The 8,385-nt window shown below is 39.4% G+C and overlaps 1 long non-coding RNA gene across 1 annotated transcript; it reads left to right on the forward strand.

Annotated features, from left to right (window-relative positions):
• The first annotated feature begins 283 nt into the window (after window positions 1-283).
• LOC147507973 (uncharacterized) lies at window positions 284-8,083 on the forward strand. The gene is made up of 5 exons (XR_015217846.1): window positions 284-1,084; window positions 1,290-1,379; window positions 6,852-6,951; window positions 7,608-7,771; window positions 7,951-8,083. It is a non-coding gene; the product is annotated as an uncharacterized LOC147507973 (long non-coding RNA).
• Window positions 8,084-8,385: the final 302 nt, after the last annotated feature.

Genomic DNA, 8,385 nt, shown 5'->3' on the forward strand with positions numbered 1-8,385 from the left:
AAGAACCAATCTCAAGCATATGCATGTTCTGTTTTCCGGTTCTGTATATGAATTATTCGTGGAAAAGCATACATGGAACTATATTGATGAAAACACTATAATGAAGGTGATAAAGGGGTTAAATGAGACTATTGGTCTGGTTTTGGAGTTCTTGCAAGATGCGAAGGTAAATTTCTTAACAAAGTTTGATTCAAAATATGCAAGTTCTTACTTCTGAAATTACAGTAATTATTTTCTAGGAAGATAGACAAAGAAAAGGAGCTGATCTTCTTGCTTCAGTATGGGACTATGGGTTGTTGGAAGGTCTGCACATGTGCAATCTCTTCTACTACTTTCTATTTATATTCTTCTTCAGTAATGATTTAAGAATGATATTAAGTACAATTGGAAACTCAAAACCTTGATAATGCACTGCATTCTGCTAATCAGTCGTGCACATTTGTTGCACAATCTTTCAAGTTTTAGCAGGATTTTCGGTTATTGAATATATAAACAGTACAGATTTAGATGTAATGTGAAGACTAGTTGTTAGAAGAAAGAAAGAATTATATTAAGAACTAGTGTTCTCACATTTCTAGTAACAGTCAAATCCTGATATTTCATCAGAAATTCAAGAGTAACCGACATACTTTGCCAAGCCACTTCTTATTGAACTTAATATATTTGCCATAAGAATAGAATACTATAGATGATCTGTTGGAACATAGAAAGTCTCTCTAAACATTTCAAAATTTATGTGGAAGTTCCTTATTCTTAAACTGCCAATTTTTTGTGTTTATAATTTATTTGATATCTGCAAAAACCAGAGTGTTTCACAGTTTATCATAGTTTTTATGAATCTATGTTAATCATCACCATGACCCGAAGGAACATTCATGAAAGGGACTCAATGCGGTGAACCATAGTCTCCAGTCATTTGGAGCGAAAGTCGAGACCCATTTTAATCTAAAGAATGTAGACCTCATCAAATTTATTTTCTTACGTATCCTTAAGATTTTGTCTTTTCACTAGATACATTTCTTGAAGGGCTCCACCATCAGATCCCAGATGGTTTAAGACACAGCTACAACCATAGAATTCTGAGGTATGTCAAAATGAGCTTGTCAACTTAAATCTTGGTTGTCCCCGACATCAACATTATATAGTCCATTTTCTATAGTCGTTTTGAAGTAATGTTAATTATCTTGTTTATCTTTAAAACTAGGCTGTTTCACATACCTCAATAATGCAAAGGCAGTAATTTGCGTCAATCCTAAAATTACTCTCACAAGCATATTTTCTGAAGCTAGCTACTTGGCCGAGTCTCCATTCGTGTGCAAGGAAAAGGTTCAGGAACTTCTCGAGTACATTCTTTCAGTTGAGGGTGAAGATGAATCATGGTTTATTTACTACCTCATTAAGTGTTGTGAATATATGACTGCGGAAACAACGTTATCCACAACAAACGGATCAATCCAACACAAGGATCGATCCTTCTCGATAGACAAGACTTCAACACCCTCCAAGCAATATCCCAACACTTCTCAATATCAAATAACAAGTATATAAAATAAGACAAATTAATATAAAAGAGAACAAAAACCACAAGACGAGATATATATCGGTTCGCAATTTGCCTACTTCCACAATCGCGAAGTTCCAAGCTTTACTAGATGTCCTGAAAGAAGTTACAAAGTCTCTCAATTCACTCACAAAGAATGAATACTCAACTCACAAAGAATTGCTCTTTTATAATAATCTCTTTTTTCTTGGTTTTGGAAAAAGTTAGGTTTTCAAAAACGATTTTGTTTTTATACCAAAACCAAAATCGCGATTATCATGTAAAAGCCAAAAAAAAAAAAAAGACATGGCCTTGGCGCCCTTGGAGCGGGTGGTGAGCGGGATGAGCGCGTCGCGTAAAAAACATCGACCATGAGCTGGGCGCCGGGATGTGAAAAACGAGAAAAAAACTCTTTTTTCTCTACATTCTCCACCTCGGTGAGGTTTTAACCCATAAAACCAAGCCGAACACATCCAAAGAAGATCACATCCAAAGAAAACACCTCCGAAGGAAGACTCAGAGTCAATCGCCTCGGCGGCTATGCCCACACAGGCTCTTTCAAACATGTAGGATTTGGAGCAAGTCCAAACGGTGTTGGAACTTAACTCCTCGGTGACAACTTTCGTCGATATCGGCCAGGGTTGTCATGGGTGTCTACTTTTTCTCAGTGCTACATCACCATCCTCAACGACATCCCGTATAAAGTGATAACGGACATCAATATGCTTGGTCCGACCATGATGAACTTGGTTCTTCGCCAAATGAATAGCACTCTGACTATCACAATACACAGCAACACTATTCTGCTCAATACCCAAATCATCTAGAAGACCTCAAAGCCATAGTGCCTCTTTTCATTTGCCTACGCCGCCATCGCCATACTCGCCTCGGTAGTAGATAGAGCAATCAGAAGCTGTAGCATAGACCTCCAACTAACCGGTGCACCATGCATCATAAACACATAACCGATGAGTCGATCGTCGCCTATCTAGACCACCCGCATAATCAGAATCTACAAACCCACTGACATAACAAGTGCCTCCACCATAAGCTAATCCCACATCCAAGGTACCCTTCAAGTACCTTAGTACCCATTTCACTGCCTCCCAATGCTGCTTCCCAGGATTTGCCATATACCTGATGACAACACTAACTGCCTGTGAAATGTCTGGGCGTGTGCACACCATAGCATACATCAAACTGCCCACGACACTTGCATAAGGAACATTTGCCATATGCTTTTGTTCCTCCAATCGAACTAGGAGAGAACTTAGCTGAAAGCCTAAAATGCCCACTAAAGGTGTAAAACCGACTTTGCATTCTCCATACCAAGTCGAAATTACTTTCTCAATGTATTTCTTCCGAGATACAACTATCCGTCACTTCTTCCTATCTCCGTCAATCTCCATGCCCGAAGATCTTCTTGGCTCCACCTAAGTCCTTCATCTCAAACTTCGAGCTAAGTTGAGATTTCAACTTGTCTATCTCCACCATGCTTTTGGAAGCAATAAGCATGTCATCCACATAAAGCAGGAGATAGATGAAGTCATTACCACGGCCTTCTAAAGTAGACACACGCGGCTCATACTTACTTCCGGTGTACTTATGTTGCATCATGAACGTGTCAAAAGCATTGTACCATTGCACGGGTGATTGCTTTAACTTCGTCACAAAGGACCGATTCAATTTGCATACATAATCTTCTTTCTCGAGAACGACAAACCCTTCAGTTGTCTCATATAGATCTCTTCTTCCAAGTCCCCATGCAAGAAAGGTTTTCATCAAGTTGCTCTAACTCCAAGTTGAAGTGAGCAACTAAACTCAATAACACACGAATGGACGTATGTTTGACCACCGGGAAAATACCTCATTGTAGTCGACTCTTTTCCTTCCGTGAAAAACCATTTGCTACCACTCTTGCCTTGTACCCAAGATCTTTGTCGGACTCGGGGAAGAACCTCTTTCTTCAACACCCATTTATCGCCGATAGTCCTTTTGCCATTTGGCAATAAAACTAGGTCTCATGTGTGATTTTTATCAAGAGATTCTATCTCGCTTGCATAGCTACCAACCAATCTCTGAATGAGCATCTCTAACGACTTCCTTTGAAGCTATCCGCTCTCATCATCTTCGATATTCGGTGCATATGCCACTAAATCCACGACCATAGTGTTTCACCGGCTTCCGTGCCCATACTTGTGCACTTTTTAACTTGTCTCTCGTGGCCTGGGGTCACCACTACAAGTTCGCGGATGCTCTTGCTCTTCTTCCCTTCTTTGTGGTGGTTCCATGATTTGGTACCTCATCATGATCTAACCAGTCATCTGGCGGCCAGATCGCACAACTCCAAGCTCGGTGGCGCTTGAACTTATATAGACTTCACCATTACGCCCGACTACTTCCGACTTCTTCAAAAGATAACACGGAAGTCTCATCAAAGGTAACATCTCTGGCGACCGGGGAACTTGTGGTATTCTAGACACCACAATCTATATCCCTTTACCCCATTTGCGGAAGCCTAAGAATATGGCCTTCTTAGCTCTGGGGATCTAGTCTTTCCCCTCACATGGTAGTAAGTCGTCGATCCAAACACTCGCAAAATACTATAATCACGGTTTACGACCACACCTCATAAGGTGTCCTCCGCAATCTATAGCCGGTACTGGTGACCTATTATACAAGTAACACGCCATGGACACTGCATCTGCCCAATACTCTTTGCCTATACTGGCATTAGACAATAAACATCTTGCTCTTTCAAGCAAAGTTCTATTCATCCTCTCTGCCATTCCATTCTGTTGTGGCGTGCCCCTGACTGTCCAGTGTCTGGCAATTCCCTGTTGCGCACAAAACTCTTGGAAAGGTCCATAGGTATACTCAGTACCATTGTCAGACCGTAATGTCTTTACCTTCCTATCTGTGCGATTCTCAACCCTTGCCTTCCACTTCTTAAATGTCTCAAACACTTCATCTTTCGATTTCATCATATACACCCACATATAGCGAGTATGATCATCAATGAATGAGACATAATAGCGGTTGCCTCCCTTGGAAGCCACCCTGGAGGGTCCCCAAACATCCGTATGCACATAGTCAAGGATGCCTGTTGTCGTGTGCTTGCTTGACTTGAACTTGACTCTACACTGCTTCCCATAGACGCAATGCTCACAGAACCCCATACTTGGCTTCTTCAAATTCTTCAAGAACCCTCGCTTGCACAACTCAGACAAACCCTTTTCACTCATATGCCCTAAACGCATATGCCATATCTTAGTGCACTCAGAATCATTACTACATGCACCCACTGCTACATCGCCTATCACCGTACTACCTATCAGAGTATACAAGGTTCCATATTTTTGACCCTTCATAACAACTAAAGAGCCATTAACAATATGTAGGACTCCACCTTCATCCACAAACTTGTGGCCTTTGAGTCCAAGGTACCAAGAGAAATAAGACTTTTCTTTAGCTTCGGGAACATGTCTCACATCGGTTAAAGTCCTCACTACACCATCATACATCTTGACCCGTATAGTTCCAATTCCTACCGTCTTACAAGCAACGTTATTACCCATTAAAACGGAACCACCATCAATGCTCTCATAAGAAGTAAACCACTTTCTATTCGGGCACATATGATAGAACATCCGTAATCAAGAATCCACATTTCGGTCATATAGTTTTGTGTGGACACACGTAGACCGAACTCATCCTCTTCGAGCACCCAAGCATAATTTGCCTCAATTTTTTGCCTTACCTTTCTTCCGACTATCTCTCTTGTTCTCTTTCTTGGGTGAGGACAATTACTTCGCGTAATGTCCCTTTTCATTGCAATTGTAGCATCATCACATGTTTTAAAGGCTTCTTTGACTTGGACCTAGAATTCTCATTACTTGAATAATTACGTTCATACCAATTTTCTCTTGCCACTAGCCCCCGACCTGCATCAATGTTATTCTCTACATGTCTTCTTCATCAACTCATAAGAAAGAAGTGCACTCAACTTTGTCAAGATCGACGACTTCTCTGTTCATGAATGTAGTCATTAGATGCTCATAGCTTTCCTCGCAAGGAGAATATTAAACATGCCGCTTGATCCTCATCATCCATCTTCATACCAACATTCAAATAATCCGCTAAACGCGTCGACGGAACTCACTAACGTGTCTTTGCATCGTTGAACCATCGACCATCATGTACCGATAAAGACGCTTCTTAAGGTACATCTTGTTTGTCATGCTCTTGGTCATATACATAGACTCTAGTTTGAGCCAAATACCGACAAATGTATTTTTCCCATCACACTATACATGACCTCATTAGCAAGACATAACCGGATTGATGAACAAGCCTCAAGATCGAACTCTTCCCAATCATCATTACTCATACTTTTTAGATTTAATCCCCTTTAAAGCCTTGTGCAAACCTTGTTGGATGAGGATGTCCTTTACTTGACTTGCCAAATCCCAAAGTTATTCTTCCCATTAAACTTCTACTTCAAACCTTCGTTTGACATCTTGGGAGCCATCTTTCAAGTTACACACAATAACCCAAAAAAATTTCACCTCCGAATTTAATCGAACACTTTGTCTACACAAATTTCGAAAGCACTAAACTCAAAATCCTAGTCGTTACCTAAGCTCGATACCAATACCAATTGTTGTGAATATACGATGCGGAAACAACGTTACCATTGAAACAAACGGATCAATCCAACACAAGGATCGATCCTTCTCGATAGACAAGACTTCAACACCTTCCAAGCAATATCCCAACACTTCCAATATCAAATAACAAGTATATAAAGTAAGACAAATTAATATAAAAGAAGAACAAACCACAAAACGAGATATATCGTGGTTCGACAATTTGCCTACTTCCACACTGCGAGTTCCAAGCTTTACTAGATGTCCGGAGTAACAAATTATAAGTCTCTCAATTCACTCACAAAGAATGAATACTCAACTCACAAAGAATTTAATTCTGCTTATAATCTCTCTTTTCTTGGTTTTGGAAAAGTTAGGTTTTCAAAAATCGATTTTGTTTTTATACCAAAAAACCAAAATCGCAGCTATCAGAATGTGCCCCCACAAAAAAGACACGAAGGGCGCGCTTCTTCCGAGCGGGTTGGTTGCGTAAAACACTGGACCATGAGCCATTCGCACCCCTTCTGAGTACGGGCGCGCTCTGGATGTGAAAAACATAAAAAAACTCTTTTTTTCTCTACATTAAGCATAATTGGTTGGTTGGTTATAATTGTGCTTCTACTGTGTAAATACTATATGAAAATTGCTTGATTTGTTAATAGCCCATTCTTCTCTGTATGCTTTATGCTTCCACTCTTGTGCCAAATAACAGTGGAGACTGAGGGATGTAGGATCTTGGCCTCAAACAAAGGACTCGAACCTGTAAGTATATTTAAGCTAGTCTTTTATAAATCACATCAATATCTAAAGTGCTCGTGTTTCGTTTTTTCTGTCTTTAAGATTATTATAAACCATGCTTGTACTATCAATCTTAGTAAGAATGGTCATGATTGAGAGAGTCTACCCAAGGACTAGATCCTCCAGGCTAAGCTTTAGTTGATTCAGCTTATTTATTTGTGGACCTGAGGCTCTGATCTGGCTATATTCCAAAATGCTAGAAAAAGTCTTATGAAAAAAAATAAAATAATCTAAATTACAATGAATAAGGTTTAACATGATGAATTTGGTATTTTGACAAAACAGATTCAATTCTCTAAAAAAAGGCTTTTTTGGCTTTGGGGTGTCTAAACTCTAGCCTTTAAGAAGTTTCGATTGTGTTTTTTTTTTATTTTGTACCTGTGAGATAGATCGTCTTATGTTCTTATATATATGGAGTGATGGGTTGTGTTCTTTTACTTTTCCTAGGTTGTTCTACACCCCTTCCCCCTTCTCTTTGTAATGTAGGCCATCTTAGTCTGCATTTTTTTTTCTTTCAAATAGGCAAGTAAACAATTGCTTGTATAACCCCAATTATGATCTAAGATGAGAAAGTTTTTTTATTTCTTTTTCCTGATCGAGATTTCTCGACATGTATCCAGACTTTATCACGGACCCATCTTTCATCATGATGGCTTCAAGCATTTGCACTCTGATCTTTGACTCAACATCAGAAGAGGCTCTTTTAAGTCGCCCCGACTTCAAACTGAGTACTCTGAATAGTCTTGCTCGGCTCATTGCAAAAGGTTTAAGAACATCTGGGCAGGTAATATGCTCTTCTACTTGTATGCAAATTTTTGTAATCTGTGGTAGCTCGACTCGCTTCTGAATGATCTACTTATCTCCATCTTCTGTGTGCAATTGTGCATCATTAGTCAATAAAATGAGGACTTCTTAACTATTTTTCAATGATCTCACCCGACTAATTTATTTTTAAAAATGCAGGATCAAATGTCAGATGATGCCAAAGCTGAAGGGGATGAAACCTCATAAACCTTAAACATCGAGTTAAAATTATTATCAGCAATTACTCTCTTTTCAACACTGTTGGTCCAAAGAAATTCATATTTACATCTCTTGTTGGATGCGTCCTGAACCCTGACATTTAATAAGACGTACTGGCTGCAATCGCACACACGAATGACATCTTACACAGCCTATTTAGTAATATCCTTGCTTCCACCGTATTCCACATGACAAGTTTACGTTAGTAACTCTGAAATGGTAGGGATATTGAAATTTGTTATTCTTTAAAGGTATATATATTCTATACCATACTACCTGGATCATTATGCAAGTTATTGGATATGTAATGGTTAGAGCTTCTAAGGCGGAGTCCAATGGCTCCCTATCCCTTTAAAAGTAGTGTTAAAGTCAATA

Source organism: Coptis chinensis, chromosome 3 (genome assembly GCF_015680905.1).
Source record: "Coptis chinensis isolate HL-2020 chromosome 3, ASM1568090v1, whole genome shotgun sequence".
Classification (NCBI taxonomy): Eukaryota; Viridiplantae; Streptophyta; class Magnoliopsida; order Ranunculales; family Ranunculaceae; genus Coptis; species Coptis chinensis.